The sequence below is a fragment of the Ciconia boyciana genome, chromosome 4 (assembly GCF_034638445.1).
Source record: "Ciconia boyciana chromosome 4, ASM3463844v1, whole genome shotgun sequence".
In the NCBI taxonomy this organism is placed as follows: Eukaryota; Metazoa; Chordata; class Aves; order Ciconiiformes; family Ciconiidae; genus Ciconia; species Ciconia boyciana.
In genome coordinates, this window is record NC_132937.1 from 9,088,459 (window position 1) to 9,105,857 (window position 17,399).

General features: G+C 39.9%; 1 long non-coding RNA gene across 1 annotated transcript in view; it reads left to right on the plus strand.

Annotated features, from left to right (window-relative positions):
• The window catches only part of LOC140651113 (uncharacterized), a 31,207-nt gene extending 14,072 nt beyond the window's left edge, over positions 1-17,135 (plus strand). Inside the window, exons 3-4 of the long non-coding RNA XR_012042271.1 lie at positions 15,995-16,088; positions 16,605-17,135. This is a non-coding gene — a long non-coding RNA (uncharacterized lncRNA). The remainder of the gene's footprint in view (positions 1-15,994; positions 16,089-16,604) is intronic.
• Positions 17,136-17,399: the final 264 nt, after the last annotated feature.

The window sequence follows — 17,399 nt, forward strand, 5'->3', positions numbered from 1 at the left end:
TGCTTAGTTGTTCTTCAACTTCATCATTTGAGTCGGTGGTATAATTGGGGTAGGTGGTCTGTGAGTCGGTGGTCGTGATCTCCCCCTGCCGGAATTACCTTTCCCCTAGTTTCCTACCTTTTTGGCAGATGTAAGCGGTTCTTCATGGTTTACTAACTAGGCTAGTAATACATCAGTTAGACTTCTGCTTTCGACAGCCACATCCTGCTTATTAGACAAAGGCACATTGTCTAAGTTTCTATGGAGATAGGGTAGGGCTCTACAATGGATTTCTATAGCAGCATCAATCATTATGTGAATTGTATGCTTACATTTGGTTATTACAACAAAAGGGCAGCTACAAAGAGGATGGAGGCTCTCCACAAGCAGCCACATGGAGAAGACAAGGGGCAATGGGTGCAAGTTGCACCGGGAGAGGTTTCATATTGATATAAGACAGACATTTTTTTACAATGAGAACAATAATTCACTGGAACAACTTCCCCAGGGATATGGTAAAGTCCCCATTGCTGGAGGTTTTCAAGACACGATTGGACAGGGTGCTAGATAATCTCATCTAGGCTCCCTTTCCCATGAAAGGTTGGACCAGATGATCTTTCAAGGTCCCTTCCAACCTTGGCTATTCTTTGATTCTAAATTATTTGAATGATATTGTATTTTAATAAGTACTTTTAATGTTAGTTGAACTATGAAAATTTTGTATTAGAAAGTTCAGGTTTACACACAGTTTTGGACTGTCATTGGCTAAGTTATTTTGCAGTCCCTTATATTCATTTGTTTGTAACTTGGCCTGTAAAATTTTGCTCCAAGTATGAATGGTATTAACTCATAGTCCAGAAATATTTTTTCTTCCTTAAATGTTTGTAGATTTAAAAATTATTGTAACACAAATAAAGAAAAAAGTTATTTTATGGCCTTGATACAACACAGGGTAGAATAATACATGCTCTAAAATATAAAACAAATACAGATGCAAAGCACAGCACCATATGGGTGTGTCGGGGATGGAGTGAGAGTGCACTTCACTCATAAGAGAGAAGTAAAAATATAGTTTATTGATACAGAATAGGGAGTTAACAAAGTTCAATGCAACAGTGATTTAACAAGATTCGATGGCAAGGTACACTTGATTATTTACTGCATAGAGGACAGGGTCAGACAAAACTGTCAGGGAGACCCTCCCGTTGAGTCATGAGGTTCGGAAAAGGATCCCCTTGCTTTCTAAACTCCTTCTCAGAGAGGAGTCTAGGTGCGGCTAGATCCAGTCCTAGTCCCAGACTTGGTCAACGGGTTATGTCTAAAGGATTATTCTGATGAAGTGTTTATAGATTAGTATTTAAGAGGACTCATATTGGTCTTTGATAAATTTTAAAGTCATACAGACCTTCCATGTTAGGGGAAAAATATATTGTGCTGGATTCAACAGCACAAGACAGGTGAGGTTGCTGCAGCTCTGTGCACCCAGGTCCCACCAGTAGCAAGAATGAAGATGTATTCCCAGTAGGCACATGCACACAGAGCACACATATACACCACATATATACACGTGTACACAGCCAACCACACAGATAGAGACACATAGCATGCACATGGACACAGACAGCATCATCCCACTCCCCTCTCTGGATGAACAGGATGGAGGTCCACTAGTGAGAATAAATAAATATATGCATGCGCAAAAAAACATGCATACAAAGGGATGCATCAGGAGAGCTGAAGGTAAGCTAAGGGTAGCAATGGCATTGCCTGAGGGTGGCAATGCTAATAGGAACATTTTTGCTGCTCCAGGGATTACTGAGGGCTTAGGAGCATATCTGAAATGCTTGTACACCAACACATGCAGTATGAGAAACAAACAGGATGAACTGGAAGCATTGGTCAGTTCCCAGAGCTATGATGTCATTGGTATTAGTGAGACTTGGTAGAATGAGTCCTGCGATTGGAGTGCTGGGATGGAGGGCTACAGGCTGTTCAGGAGGGATAGGCAGGGCAGGCAAGGTGGAGGTGTCGCACTCTGCATGTAAGGGAGACATTTGACTGTACAGCCCTTACAGTTAGTGATGATGTGGTTGAGAGCCTCTGGGTGAGGATTAGGGGGATGGAAAACAAAGCAGATGTTGTAGTGGGTGTCTACTATCGATCGCTGAGCCAGGATGTTAGCACTGATTCTATAGGCAATTAGGAGATTTCTCTGGATCAGAAGCCCTTGTCCTTATGGGAGATTTCAACTTCCCAGACATGAACAGGGAATACCATACTGCTGTGACAAGCAAGCCTTGGAAATTCCTGAGGTTTCTGGAAGATAATTTCTTGTCACAAGTACTCAGTGAGCCAACTAGGAAAGATGCCCTCCTAGACTTGTTGTTTGTGAATAGAGAAGGACTCGTGGGAGATGTGATGGTAGGTGGCTGTCTTGGCCACAGTGACCATGAAATGGTTGAGCTTAAACTTTTCAGTGTAATGAGAAAAAAGGACAGCAGAGTTGCTACCCTGGACTTCAAGAGAGCAAACTTTAAGCTACTCAGGGAGCTAGTTAGCAGTGTCCCCTGGGAATCTGCTTTTGAGGGCTTAAGGGTCCATGAGTGCTGGTCAGTTTTCAAGAACCACCTTTTAAAAGCACAGGAGCAGGCAATTCCAGTGTGTCAAAAGTCAAGCAAGCAGGGCAGAAGACCAGCTTGGCTGAACAGGGAACTCCTCTTGGAACTCAGGCAGAAAAAGAAATTGTATGATATCTGGAAGCAAGGTCAGGATTTGCAGGAAGATTACAGAGCTGTGGTTTGCATATGCAGGGAGAAGACATGAAAGGCCAAAGCTCAACTAGAGTTGAAACTGGCCAGTGCTGCCTCAGATAACAAGAAGGGCTTTTTTAAGTACATTAATAGCAAGAGGAGGTCCAAGGAAAACATTGGACCAATACTTGTTAAAGATGGTCATCTGACTAATAGGGATGAAGAAAAAGCAGAGGAATTCAATGCTTTTTTTGCCTCAGGCTTTAATAATACTGATAGACCTTGGGATGCCCAGTCCCCTGATTCGGAGGACCACAAGTGCGGGAACAGTGACTTTCCATTTGTGGACACTGAAATTGTAAGGGACCAGCTGAATGTTCACAAGTCCATGGGGCCTGATGGGATTCATCCCAGAGTACTGAAGGAGCTAGCGGATGTTAGGCAGGACCCCTCTCAATCATCTACCAAAGGTCTTGGGAGTCTGGGGAGATCCCTGCTGACTGGAAGCTCATCAGTGTTATTCCAGTTTACAAGAAGGGTGTGAGGGAAGACCCAGGAAACTACAGACCTGTTAGTCTAACCTCAGTACCTGGAAAAATTATGGAGGAGATCATACTGGGTGCTATTGAAAGGCATTTAAAAGACAATGCAATCATCAGGCACAGTCAACATGAGTTCACAAAAGGAAAGTCCTGTTTAACTAATTTGATATCCTTCTATGATAAGGTCACCCACCTAGTGGATGAAGGGAAGGCAGTGGATGTAGTTTTTCTGGATTTTTAGGAAGGCTTTTGATACTGTCCCTCGCAGCATCCTTCTGGACAAGTTATCCAACTGTGGGATGAGCAGGTTCATGTGTGCTGGGTGAAGACCTGGCTGAGTGGCAGGCCTCAAAGGGTTGTAGTGAATGGGGCTACATCTGGCTGGCGACCGGTCACCAGCGGTGTTCCTCAGGGCTCAATTCTAGGGCCAGTTCTGTTCAATATTTTTATCAATGATCTGGATGCAGGAGTTGAATGCACCCTTAGCAAGTTTGCTGAGGATACTAAACTGGGAGGTGCTGCTGACTCTCTTGAGGGACAAGAGGCCTTGCAGAGGGATCTAGATAGATTGGAACATTGGGCAATCATCAGTGGCATGAAATTTAACAAGAACAAATGCCGGGTTCTGCACCTGGGACGGAGTAATGCTGGGCACAAGTATAGACTGGAATAGGAGTGGCTGGAGAGCAGCCCTGCAGAAAGGGATCTGGGGGTGCTGGTTGACAGCAGGCTCAACAGGAGTCAGCAGTGTGCCCTGGCAGCCAAGAGGGCAAACCGCATTCTGGGGTGCATCAAACACAGCATAACCAGCTGCTCAAAAGAGGTGATTATCCCTCTGTATTTAGCATTGGTGCAGCCTCACCATGATTACTGTGTGAAGTTCTGGGCCCCACAATTTAAGAAGGATGTTAAGGTACTTGAATGTGTCCAGAGGAGGGCAACAAGGCTGGTGAAAGGGCTGGAAGGCATGTCCTATGAGGAGCAGCTAAGGACTTTGGGTTTCTCTAGTTTGAAGAAAAGGAGGCTGAGGGGCGACCTCATTGCTCTCTACAGCTTCCTGAGGAGGGGAAGTGGAGAGGGAGGTGTTGATCTCTTCTCCCTGGTATCCAGTGATACGATGCATGGGAATGGTTCAAAGCTGAGCCAGGGGAGGTTCAGACTTGACATTAGGAAGCATGTCTTTACCGAGAGGGTGGTCAAACACTGGAACAGGCTTCCTAGAGAGGTGGTCGATGCCCCATGCCTGTCAGTGTTTAAGAGGCATTTGGACAATGCCCTTAATAACATGCTTTGACTTTTGGTCAGCCCTGAAGTGGTCAGGCAGTTGGACTAGATGATTGTTGTAGGTCCCTTCCAACTGAACTATTCTGTTCTGTTCAATTCTATAATAAGTATTGGCAATGTGCCAGCAACCTGATATGAAAAACTTTGCTTTGAAAAGGTGCCTGGACTAATTAAACCGTCTACTAACTGGAAGCAATGATCTCAAATGCAGGATCAGTTCTCAGCTAAGAATGTTTCAAATCCAGTACTTCCTTTAAAAAATATCCTGCTAGTATTTTGAAGTGCAGAATATAGAAAATAATTCCAGTAACTGACTAAACTACATGGCATTGAAGCACATGGTTGGAAGTATGTTCCTCAGTCTCCCAAGATCCCTACGCAGTATGGAATGTATTAGGTGATACATTTGAGAAATTCCATCCCTGTTTTTTCAGAAGTGTGTGTGGGGAGAGTTTCTCAGAAACATAAAATTAGGGCTAACAGGCTATGTTTTCACACTTAGTAAAGAGATTACTAAATTATAACTAACCTAAAAATTAGCCGTCATGATAAATCACAGAATTTAAAGTATACTGAGGGGATGTTTGTTTTGTTTGGCTTTTTTTTTTAACACACTTTGCTCAGAGGATTTTCCTCTAAAAGCAAGGCATATTTACCTAAGGCTGACTTCATATCACAAATAACAGTAGTAATAATTTTACTGCTCATGCTTATAATTTCAGCTTGAGATGTAGGTTCCTTATATGAACTATTCTGTCTTTATGTGACAGAGAAGCTATCAGTGAGGTCAAAGCTGTTCAGTTTGCTCTTGTATTGTAGTAGAAACAGACTGACTCATTTTTCCACAGTCAGTATACTAATAAGGTATGTTTTATATAATTAGATCAATCTTACAGATTTTTTTAAACTTTTGTGTTAACAGCAGAACTGAAAGCACATTTTCTGTAGCAGCATCACCATGACTGTTTAGCAAGGTAATATCTTGGCTCTGCTCCTCATGTTTCCCCTGATTATACATGAGTTACAGCAGTATATAAGAAAATCCTATTCAAATGGTTATCTATCTACTCTGATCCTCAATTCTTTTTGGAAATATTAGATCAACACTCTTTGTTCCTAAATACAGCTCACCATATTTGTCCAAGTAAAAAAAAATTGTTTAAATGAGCCTGTTTTATAAAATACTTCATGTTATTCTGTGCAACCTTATTATTTATAACCCCAGAAACTTCAGCATTTGCTAGAAAAGTTATCAAATAGATTTCTGCAGCCTGTCACCAGTCATTCAACACTTTTATATTCCCCATTTACAATTACATTATTTTCCCTCCTTTCTTTTAATCAACTGGTCGATTAAGTGCACTTAAGGGATTGTATATCATGCCTATTTATGGAGAAATAGTTGCTTTTTTAATCTTCTACAGGATTTCAGAAATACAGTTGACTCAAGGCAATTCCCCAGCCTACATTACTGAATCTCAGTTCTGCTTGGTTTTCATCATTTTCTGGTCTATTTAGCCCTAGAAGAAATAGTACTGAAATATCATAAAAGGGATATTTCCCGTTATCCACAAATGGCTGTGGTGAGTTGACCCTGGCTGGCAGCTAAGCCCCCCACCCAGTCGCTCGTTCACTCCCCCACACAGCAGGATGGCAGTGAGAATTGGAAGGGCAAAAGTGAGAAAAACTCTTGGGTTGACATAAAGACAGTTTAATAGGTGAAGCAAAGCTGCATGTGCAAGCAAAGAAAAAGAGGCATTCATTCACTACTTTCCATCGCGAGGCAAATGTTTAGCCACTTCCTGGAAAGCAGAGCCTCAGCATACATAATGGTCACTTGGAAAGACAAATGCCACAACCACAAACGTCCCCCTCTCCTCCTCCTTTCCCCGAACTTTTATTGCTGTCACCGAAACTGGGAATCAAACTCCTTAACACCAATGTAGTATTAAGAAGCAGGCATTCTTTATTACGGCGCCGGATGCACGGGGGATCGTTCCACCTAGCGTGCATACCGCAGGTTACATTAACCAAAGCTTATATTGTCTGATTACATACATATGCATCAAATTTCCCAGAATGATCATGCATATTCCTTCTATTTCCCAGAACTAATTATCATATTTGCATGGTCATTACGCATGCGTCCTTGAACTCCGAGGGGCTTCCGTGGGGGTCTCTGGTGGTCCTGGGTGTTTGTACAGGTGTGTCCTTTAGTTGACCCCTTCTTCTGGACATACGCAATATCACCTTGCTTATGTAACTTGCTTCCCTTCTTCATGGTGCATGGTCCCTAACAATGATTTGGTGCCCTTATTCCTATTCTATCACAAACCAATTATTCTAACTACTCCTCTGCTCATTGTCAAGATGGGCTGGGGCTGTACTGGGAGCATAGCAGCATGTCCATACTACTCCTCGTCCTATTGTCTTTGGGTATAGTAGCATATCCATAGCCATAGGTGTACAAACACAATATTAAAGCATTGTCTACCCCGCTCCTATCTCTATGTTGCTTAGTTACAAAAGAACAAACTTATCATTTTGGTTACATCTGGTTACATTGCTGAGCACGATGTCATATGGTATGGAATATCCCTTTGGTCAGTTCGGGTCAGCTGTCCTGGTTGTGTCCCCTCGAAGCCTACTTGCTGGAGCAGGCAGAGTAGGAAAAAGAAAAGGCCTTGTACACTAATTTAGTCACAAATCCAAAACACAGCACTGTATGGGCTGCTATGAAGAAAATTAACTCCATCTCAGCCAGACCCAGTACAGTGGCAAACACTGGCAATCTCACAAGAGTGTCTCCTTGAAATTTCAAGTGGAAATCTGACTACACATCGATTAATTATGTTTGAACCTAACTGAATTGCTAGCAATTTTTGAAATTAATCCATCTTTGATACAGATGTGCCCCAGTTGGATAGAAATGATTAGGAAGTAGAGAAGAAGTTACCAGATTATCAGAAAGATAAATGGACAAGTGACAAAAGTCATTCATCTGATAATGCATTTTTTTTCAAGTGTGTAGCTTTTACAAGACAAATAAAAGAGAATAAGTGTGAATTACCTTCAAAGGTCACAACATATCATCCAATTCCACTGTATTTTCATATGTGCAGATTATGTATTACTATTACTTATTAAAATTACACAGGAATATTTGAGATGTGTACTCCATAGTTTTATCCCTCACAAACTCCTCTAATCCCCCCATATAGTCTAATGTCTCTTTTTCCATTTAGTCCCTCTCCTCTGATTTTTGAGCAAATTATTGTAGATTATGTCAAGAAGATGCCAGTTATTTGAGGTGCAGGTTCTATTCAGGAAAATTTGTCTACTTGCTGTCCATGATGCCAAAATGTATAGTTTACTTAAATCACATATACCAGATGAAGATCAGAAATCCATTTCAAATGTTGGTATCCTGTTCTTATTAAAGTTATTTAAATATAACGTTATCTAGTTTTCTTCAGGATTTTTTGGTGTAAGTATTGTTTCCAGAATCTGAAAAAAAGAAAGAAATTTTTAAAAGACCAACAAACTCTGGTATCCCTCATTGTTACATTTGTTCTCCTTACACTGCACCTACTAAATTTCAGTCATTACACAAATTATAGTCAGTGGAGTTTCAAAAAATACTAACAAAAAAGAACAGCCTGGAAAAAACATATATAGTAAATAACACAGTAACATACCACTGTTAAATCAACTGGCATTGTAAATTAATGAGACTAAGTTTCTATCAGCATTTTCCAGCAGTGCTTAAGAAAATGAATTTAACTGAATTTTCATCCTCTACAGAGTAGTACACAAATACATATGGATAACAGTAATTCTTACCTTACCTGAAGAGATCATTCTGATTATTTAACCCTGTAACAAAGACTAACTTGGGGTACAGAATTTAATCCAGCAAATCCTGTACATAGCTTCTGATTTACTTACAGCATATTATGAGAATAGGCAGCTAAGTTTAGTGTGAAAGATTTCAAGGACTCTCATTATTTAAAATGCTAAATCAGAGGAATAGCTCTAAGAACACAAGAGGTAATGAAATTTGTGTCTCCAGATTCTACAGAGGTGTGGGGTTAATGCTTTCTCTGTGGTCAAGCACAAGTGTACGCTCCTTGTACATCCTCTTATGTCCTTCTTCCGACCTTCTTTTCCTTCACCAGGATACTTGTGATAAATTTTCTCCTTTATCCTCCTGCATTTATCTCAAAACCTGACAGAACCTAATTACCTTTATGATCTCTATCCTCTATAAATTTGGATGAAATATATCAATGGGTTTAACAGTTACAGGGGATGAAGAAATATTGTTAACACAGAATACTTCTTGCTTTAGAAATCAGACTTAATAGTTGCAAAATGTATTCCTGCCTTAGAAAACAATAAAAAAACCCTTATGAATTACTCACAATACATTAAAAGAAATGTTACAAGAGGAAAAAAATATGTGTTTCTAAATAAAGTGATTCACTTTTATATGTGTTTAAATTCAGGAGAAAGTGGGGGATTTTGATATTAAGTTGGTTTGTACAGCTATTCCACCACTGACTGATTCTAATTCATAGTGACTCGAGAAAAGCAAGAATAAAGTTCTCTGGAGGTACAATATGTATAGATTCCTGAAATCAAGAAAAAAAATTCATGGGAAAACATTGTGATTAGGTAATGTTCTTCTCAAATCAGAACAAACAAAAAAAAACTACAGCTGTCTACAATTAGGAAAATCATCAATGTCTTTCTTTCCTTGGAAATAATGGGATTCACAAATCCAAAAGCCTGAATCGCTGTTCTGTGCAGTCATGAGTGTAACAGCAATCAGTAGGACAGATGAGAGTCCTGTTTATACAGCATACTTAGAAATTTTGTAGGCTGAGGAAGAGTTTCAATTAGTGAATTGATAGTCAGGAAACAAAACACATCAAAACTCAAGCATTAAGATGAAATAAAATGATCTTCTGGAAAAGAAACAAATTCAACTGTATTAGTCCAAGAAAACAAGTTTTCAGGAAAAACTTGGATAAATTTTCTTATTTCTGAAGTGCACAGGTTTAAAGCACTGTTTTTTTCATAGTGGAATCTGGCAGGGATAGGAGGAAAGTGAAATAAATATTTACAAATGTGACTAATATTTACCTAAGAGTTACTGGGGTCACAAAGAGTTTCTCCAATCAACTGAAGAGAAAAAAAGATGAGAATATGGATGTCTAACCTCTATAGTTTGGTGGAAGCTTACTAGATTCCCCCCCAAAAAAACCCATGCATATTCCCACCGTTAACATATCAAATCTGTGAAGGAGCAAACAGTGATTCCGTAAAATGAATTTAATCTTATTTACTTGTGCAGTTCTGCCATAAAAATATCTTAACCACTTAAAAAACAGAAACGCTTGGTTACACAACTCTTCTCTTTCTTGGATTCTAGAGAATGAGAACGTATCATGCAAAGGAAGTTATGCACTGAATAAGTATAATAAACAATTCTGGATATTTAGAGTATGCAAGAAATTTCAAGAATTGTAAATAATTCAGTGTTTCTGCATTCTAGCTCCAACTTCTTATATTCCAGTGTATACAGGTTCAACCTCTCTGGCAGCTTGAGACAAAATCTAGATGATTTAGACTTTATGATAGAATGTGCATAATCACTTTGTAGGGGCTGGGAACTGGAAATGCCAATATATTTTTTAAATTATTAGAATTAATGGAAATGGACAATTCAGGTCTTGAGACCATATAGATGAAAAGGGGAATCCTATGCCTGGAATGTTCCATAGATTTGTTCCTATGGCTAAAGGCAATCAGTATTCCTCCACAGATTTTATTCAAAACCTTACTATATACTACAGGGGAGATTTTCCAAAAGCCCTTACATAAAACCTATTATAATAAGACATCACGCTGTAGATTTGTTCTTGGATGGAGTTTATCAGGCCCTGCAGACTCCGAAACAATGTGGATATTTGCAGACAGATTAACTTGGTATTCTGTAGGAGCCACAATCAAACTAAAGATAATTATAAAATTTTGGTTTTCACGATGGGCCTATAGGATCCCAATCGCTCTGAGTCATCTAATGTGGATCCGAACCTTACTGATTTACCTAAACAACCAAATGTGGTACATGCTATAACCCTTTTACTGGAAATAATTTACATGATTCAGATTTATTTGAAGATTATACTACCCTATTTTCACAACTACCAGGGCAATATGTGGAGAAAGGGCATTTGAGTATTTACCCTCAACCTGAGCAGAAAAGTGTATTCTAAGTACATTAATACCATCTGCACAGGTTAGCACCACTGTCTTTTCTGCCCCTGTAGCTCATAACTACTGATATATATGGGAAAAAGTGTTACAACCCTCTGATAGAATGTGGCACTAAGTTCCACCTGTTTCTAAAAAGCTCTTATCCCATGCTTAGAGTTTGCATGACTAGAAAAAATGATTCCAAATCTGTCAAAAGAATTAGAAAAAGCCATTAATGAAACCACAGATTGTATTATAGCCCTACAGGAAGAAATCAAAGTATTATCACAAATGGTAATACAGAATCAGATAGCCTTAGACTACCTGTTAGCAGCACAGGACAGAGTATGTGCATTATTGAATAATAGCTGCTGGTTTTATGTAAACCAAGACCAGAAAAAATGAAACTGATATAAGCAAGGTAAAGCCTCATTTAAAAATATTGCATGAAGTAAGACAGGGATCTCCCCTATATCTATTTGTATGGTTAATCTCTTGGCTCCCAGAGTTAGGTATAGGATTATGGACTAAAAGGATTTTAGTTGTTGCATTTGCTATCTTACTTTGCTTTGTAATTATATCTGTGTGTTTGCAGTGTTGTATTATCTTATGTATTCAACTTACTACTAAAATAATGAATAATTGTCCTGGTTTCAGCTGAGATAGAGTTAATTTTCTTTATAGTGGCTGGTATGGGGCTATGTTTTGGATTTGTGCTGAAAACAGTGTTGATAATACAGAGATGTTTTAGTTGTTGCTGCACCAGTCAAGGACTTTTCAGCTTCCCATGCTCTGCCAGGTGCAGAAGAAGCTGGGAGGGGACACAGCCAGGATAGTTGATCCAAACTGACCAAAGGGCTATTCCATACCATATGACGTCATGCTCAGTATATAAAGCTGGGGAAGAAGAAGGAAGGGGGGACATTAGGAGTGATGGCATTTGTCTTCCCAAGTAACTGTTATGCATGATGGAGCCCTGCTTTCCTGGAGATGGCTGAACACCTGCCTGCCCATGGGAAGTAGTGAAGGAATTCCTTGCTTTGCTTTGCTTGTGTGCGCGGCTTTTGCCTTCCCTATTAAACTGTCTTTATCTCAACCCATGAGTTTTCTCACTTGTACTCTTCTGATTCTCTCCCCCATCCCACCAGGGGGCAGTGAGCGAGCGGCTGCGTGGTGCTTAGTTGCCGGCTGGGGCTAAACCACGACAATAATATAGTGTGACCCTGACAGTCAAAAGAAAAGGAGACATTATAAGGAAAATCCCATTCCTTAAATATTGTACCAATTAGTCTTTATTGTATGAACTTTCTTAAGAGATATATATAGTTTACATTGTATACTGCATAGTCATGCTTAAGTAAGTATGACTAAAGCACCACAGCTCATTGCAAGGAGAAGGAGAGCCCCACCCTGAAGAATAAAGGATACCCCTGGACAACTGAGATAACGCCAGCCTACTAGCCCCTCCAACACCTTTGTGAAACCCTCCCATTATCTGGCATCATAGATAAGTAACCAGAGCAAGACCAACTCCAGGGACATCTAGATCTAGAAAGAAGCAGATGGGTGATGACGCCATAGAATTATAGTTGCTTTTAAAAACAGTAGTATGTGTGTTAAGTAGCGATTCGTCAAAGCATGTTGTATCTGAACACTTGAAATGTATAAGAACCCTTTGTAAAACTGCATTCAGGGTGCCCCAATTTCAATGGGACACCTCATGCACATGAAGAAAGAATTACTCTTGTAATGCTATACTTTTGTCATGGTTTAACCCCAGTCGGCAACTAAGCACCACGCAGCTGCTTGCTCACCTCCCCCCAATGCCCGGTGGGATGGGGGAGAGAATCAGAAAAGAAAGTAAAAAGTGTGTGTTGAGATAAAGACAGTTAAATAGGACAGCAGAGGAAGAGAAAAAATAATAACAATGATAAAAGAATGTACAAAACAAGTGATGCACAATGCAATTGCTCACAACCCACTGACCGAAGCCCAGCCATTCCCGGAGCAGCAATCGATGCAACATGGACAAGTCCCTCCCAGCTTATATACTGAGCATGACATCATATGGTATGGAATAGCCCTTTGGCCAGTTTTGGTCAGCTGTCCTGGCTATGCTCCCTCCCAGCTTCTTGTGCACCTCCTTGCTGGCAGAGCATGGGAAGCTGAAAATTCCTGGACTAGTGTAAGCACTGCTTAGGAACAACTAAAACATCAGTGTGTTATCACATTATTCTCATACTAAATCCAAAACACAGCACTATACCAGCTACTAGGAAGAAAATTAACTTTATCCCAGCCGAAACCAGGACACCAAACCGAGTACATCCCCTCTGTTCTTCATCAGTGTTAGATGGGGAAAAGTGATGAAAAAATGTTCCACAAAAAGTACAAAGGCAAATGAAAGAATCAATGGCAGAGAAATTTTACCTCTAAAAAATTACAACAAAATGGGGATGGGGTAGCTATACTGGGAGCAGAAACATAACATCTGTATAAGGAAGGGACTAAAATGCACAGTTTATATAATTATTAAAAGACATTATTGAATGAACCTATACCTTCACCCAAAGGTAAGCCAATAGGTTCTCAATAACCCAAAGTCTTCCATTCCAGCTCTTGCCTTTGCATATATGGACTGAAACTGAGATTGCATGCCCAGACATGAAGAGATGCATAACTGAAGATCAAGCGTGCCACCTTATTATATTTATTTCTAAATTGGACATTGTGCCCCCTTGATTCTTGAGGATTGTTCTACATTAAAATTACAGTGTAGATCAGGATTGTGGGGGGGTTTTTTTAAGCTTTGGTTAACATCATGGAGTGTATATACAGAGCATGAAATACATTCCTTTCTGATGAAATTAAGCCAATAGACAGTCTTCAAAACCGATGTATTCCAATCACTAAGTTGATCAAGACTAGTTGGAAGTAAAACCCCTGCAGCACATAGTGCATACATTCAGTTCTCAATATCAACTGCTTTGCTTTACACATCTGCTTCCATTACAGTGCGCTCCTTCTTGTTATAGAAATAGTCTAACTGTGTTTATTGGTTTCTCATTCTCATATGCTTTGTACAATCTGGGTTTTGCTAGGTACTGCCATTTTAATCTTTGTCTCCCCTGTTAGTTTCTGGAGTAGTGGAGACTTTTGCAATTTGTGTTTCTTGAGATTTGTCTTCTACAAGTCAGTGTGTGTTTCTATTCCAGGAGAGACTTCTTGAGCTGCAGTGCCGCTCAGCTTCCAGATGTGGTCTCTGTTTCATTAAAACTACCTGCTTCTGCTCCTGAGTCCTCTCCACACCTACTGCCTCCCTAATAGTCCAAGCAAATACCTGGAACTTGATCTGTTTACCTGGAAAAAATACCTTGAACTTTGATCTCTCTGACTACATAAGAGAGGGAACAGCTATGTTGAGTGTGGGGAGAGGATGTTCAGAAAACTATGGCAGCTATTTCATGGCATGTTTACTCTGGATGGTACAGAGATTCCTGAGGTAATCAAAACTCAGTCTAGTAGGTCTTAGTGAGGCAATGTATAACCATAAGGACCAACTTGAGTCTTGAAGCACTATAGCTCTGTCAAGCACTGTGCAGCTATATTGCTTCCAGATCCAAACTGGCTTAAGGGCTGCTGACCTAAATATCTACAAGTGTCTCCTCCTTATGTTCCTGGTATTTGGAGGAGTGAATTTTGCTAGTTTGACGGTCTCTGCATCTGTATTTGTAATTCTCTAGGAGTTAAGCTTCAAAGGTGGTTATATGAACATTAGGCACATCTGCATAATCGGATGCTAAGAGGCAAGATTTATTATCTTTAGGGCCACTCAAAGAAAGGACAGAGCAGGGATGACTTTTCTACTAGTTACAGTAGAAATACTAGTCACTCCATGTTTAGTTGTACACTGACACAAAGTTTGTACTGCAACATCCATGTATTTCATTTTAAAAAATATATTCAGATGTATTTATTTTTTTCCTTTTCAAAATTATTTATCTTTCAAATCACACTTCTAATATTGAATTATCTTTAACATCTGAAGCAAAGTGGGAAACATATATATACACAAAAGGTAGCAGTTATAGAGCAAGAGAGTACTTTAAGAGACAACATGATAATTTGCTTTTTGAACAGCTGCTTTACATTAAACTATAAACCATGGTTGTTTTCTAACCAGCTAATGATTCTGTCATTCAAACACTAATTGCCTCTACCATGTTCTAAATTTTGAGGCATTAAAAAAAAAAATCCAAAGTCACATTTTGATCCTGTTAATCACATTCAGCTTTAAAAAGTACATAGTGCTTGTGTGTAAATTTAATTCTCTCACTCGTAATTTGTTTGATTGCCTGTTACTTGTAGTCTGCACTCACTGAAGAAATGTGTTCTACATCCTAATGGGAATTTATTACTGTGTTAAAATTTTAATGCAGGTGTTTTGCCTAGAAATTGGGATAAATTCTTCTTGGCTTTCTTATCCAATGTATCTTTATAGTAAGGCAGAAAACCAAGGAAGTTTTAACTCTTTGCAGAAGGTAATATAACAACAGTATTATAAGGACCACTGATATCCAAGATAAGAAGTGCCATGCCATTACGTGGTTTAAGGACCTGGATGTCTGTCCCCACTACATACAATTTTATTTCAGCCACCAATTTCTTTCAGCAAAATACCATTTTTAAAATATGGCATATCCCACATATTTTCAAAGTAGGCTTGTGAAGCATCCTTGAGAAGCTCAGCTAGCATGTCTGAAGTAGAGCTGGGTTCCTAGAAACTGGAGACATCCTGACATACCATTGATAAGTGCAAAAACAAGGAACTGTAATGGCAACTAAACATCTGAAAAGGTGAAAAAATAGTCTGGAAAAAAGGGGAAAACATCCCGACAAAATAAGAATCGGTATCTGCCATTGTCTGTTCTACTGCAAGAACAGGAAAACAGTGTGCAAAAATAAAATTGCTCTGAAAGAACAGAAAACATCATCATCTATTTCCTGTTCCAGGTGAAAAATAGAAATTAAGAGCATCTATTGACTTATTGAAGCAGTGGTGTCCTATGTGCTCTTATGTCTCTATGATATAAAAAGGACTTAATTTTTATCCAAAATGGGGCATGTCTCTCTTAGAACTTCCTGTGCTGCATGTACTTTTTCTTTCCTAAACAGGTTGAATTGTCCACACGAACTTTCTACGAGATCTTGGACTCCCAGAAGGGACGGCTGACAGACTGCAAACTCCGTGACATGGATCATCTTTGAAGTGAGAGTCTGTTATTTTATTGGTCCTGCTCTGGGCCCACACTGTGGGGTCGGTTCGGTTTGTCCTCCCCTCTTTTGGAATGCTTGCCCCCACCCTGGGATTGGTTTCTCCTCCCCTTTGGGATGGTTTTGTAGCTTCTGAACTCTGTCTAATTCGCTTGATATCGGTATTATATATACATATAAGTAATCTATCATTAGAATATCTTTTCTTATATTGTTGATATTTGTTTCACTAATAAGTTTGTAGTAACCTGTAATAATATATACCTACTTGGTTGTTGTTGTCATTGATTGTTGCTATAATATTAATTATTATTATTATATTGATTCCTGATAGTAATTTATAGTAGCTTGATATATATATATGTTTGCTTTATTAATCGTAAGTATACTTGCTAGCGCAGATTTGTGGTAATCTGCAATAAAGTAGAGAAATTGAGAGGATAAAGTCTTCGTGTCCTTGTATATTACAAAATCCTATGAATCCGCAGTCATGCTCTGTACACACCTACAGGCTGGTTAACCCTTTACGTAATGACAAACGTCGGAGCAGATATCTACACCACAGCCCATTGGGGACCCCACGCTGCAGCACAAGGTGCCCTAAAAGAAGCTGCAGCCCATGAAGATCTCAGGCAGGAACACGTTTGCTGGCAGGAATTTTGACCCCGTGGGGGACCCACACTGGAGCAATCTGTTCCTGAAGGAGCCTGTGGAAAGGACTCATTCTGGAGCATTTTGTGAAGGACTGTATCCCGTGGCAGGAACCCTAAACTGGAGTAGGGGAAAAGCATGAAGAGGAAGGAGCGGCAGAGATGAAGCATTATGAACTGGCCGCAACCACCATTCCCCTCCCCCTGCTGCTCAAGGAGGGGGAGGAGGTAGAAAGTTGGAAATGAGCTCGAGAAGAAGGAGGGGTGGGTGGAAGGTGTTTTTTTGTTTGTTTTTTGTTTCTCACTATCCTACTCTATTTTTAATTGGCAATAAATTAAATTAATTTCCCCAATTTTAGTCTGTTTTGCCATGACAGTAATTGGCAAGTGATCTCCCTGTCCTTATTAGCTTTTTTCATCTTATGTTTTTTCTCCCCCGTCCATCTTGCTGAGGAGGGGGGAATGAGAGAGCAGCTTGGTGAGCACCTGGCAACCAGCCAAGTGTAACTCACCAGAGGCTGACAGCCCCTTTTGACAGTCATACGCCATGTATTCTCAGGCGGCCCTGTGACTGGCTGGCAGGACAAGCCATCCCTTCCTGTTTACCTCAGAAGGATGTCAGAGCAGGAAACCCCCTCCTGCCATGTTATTTCTGC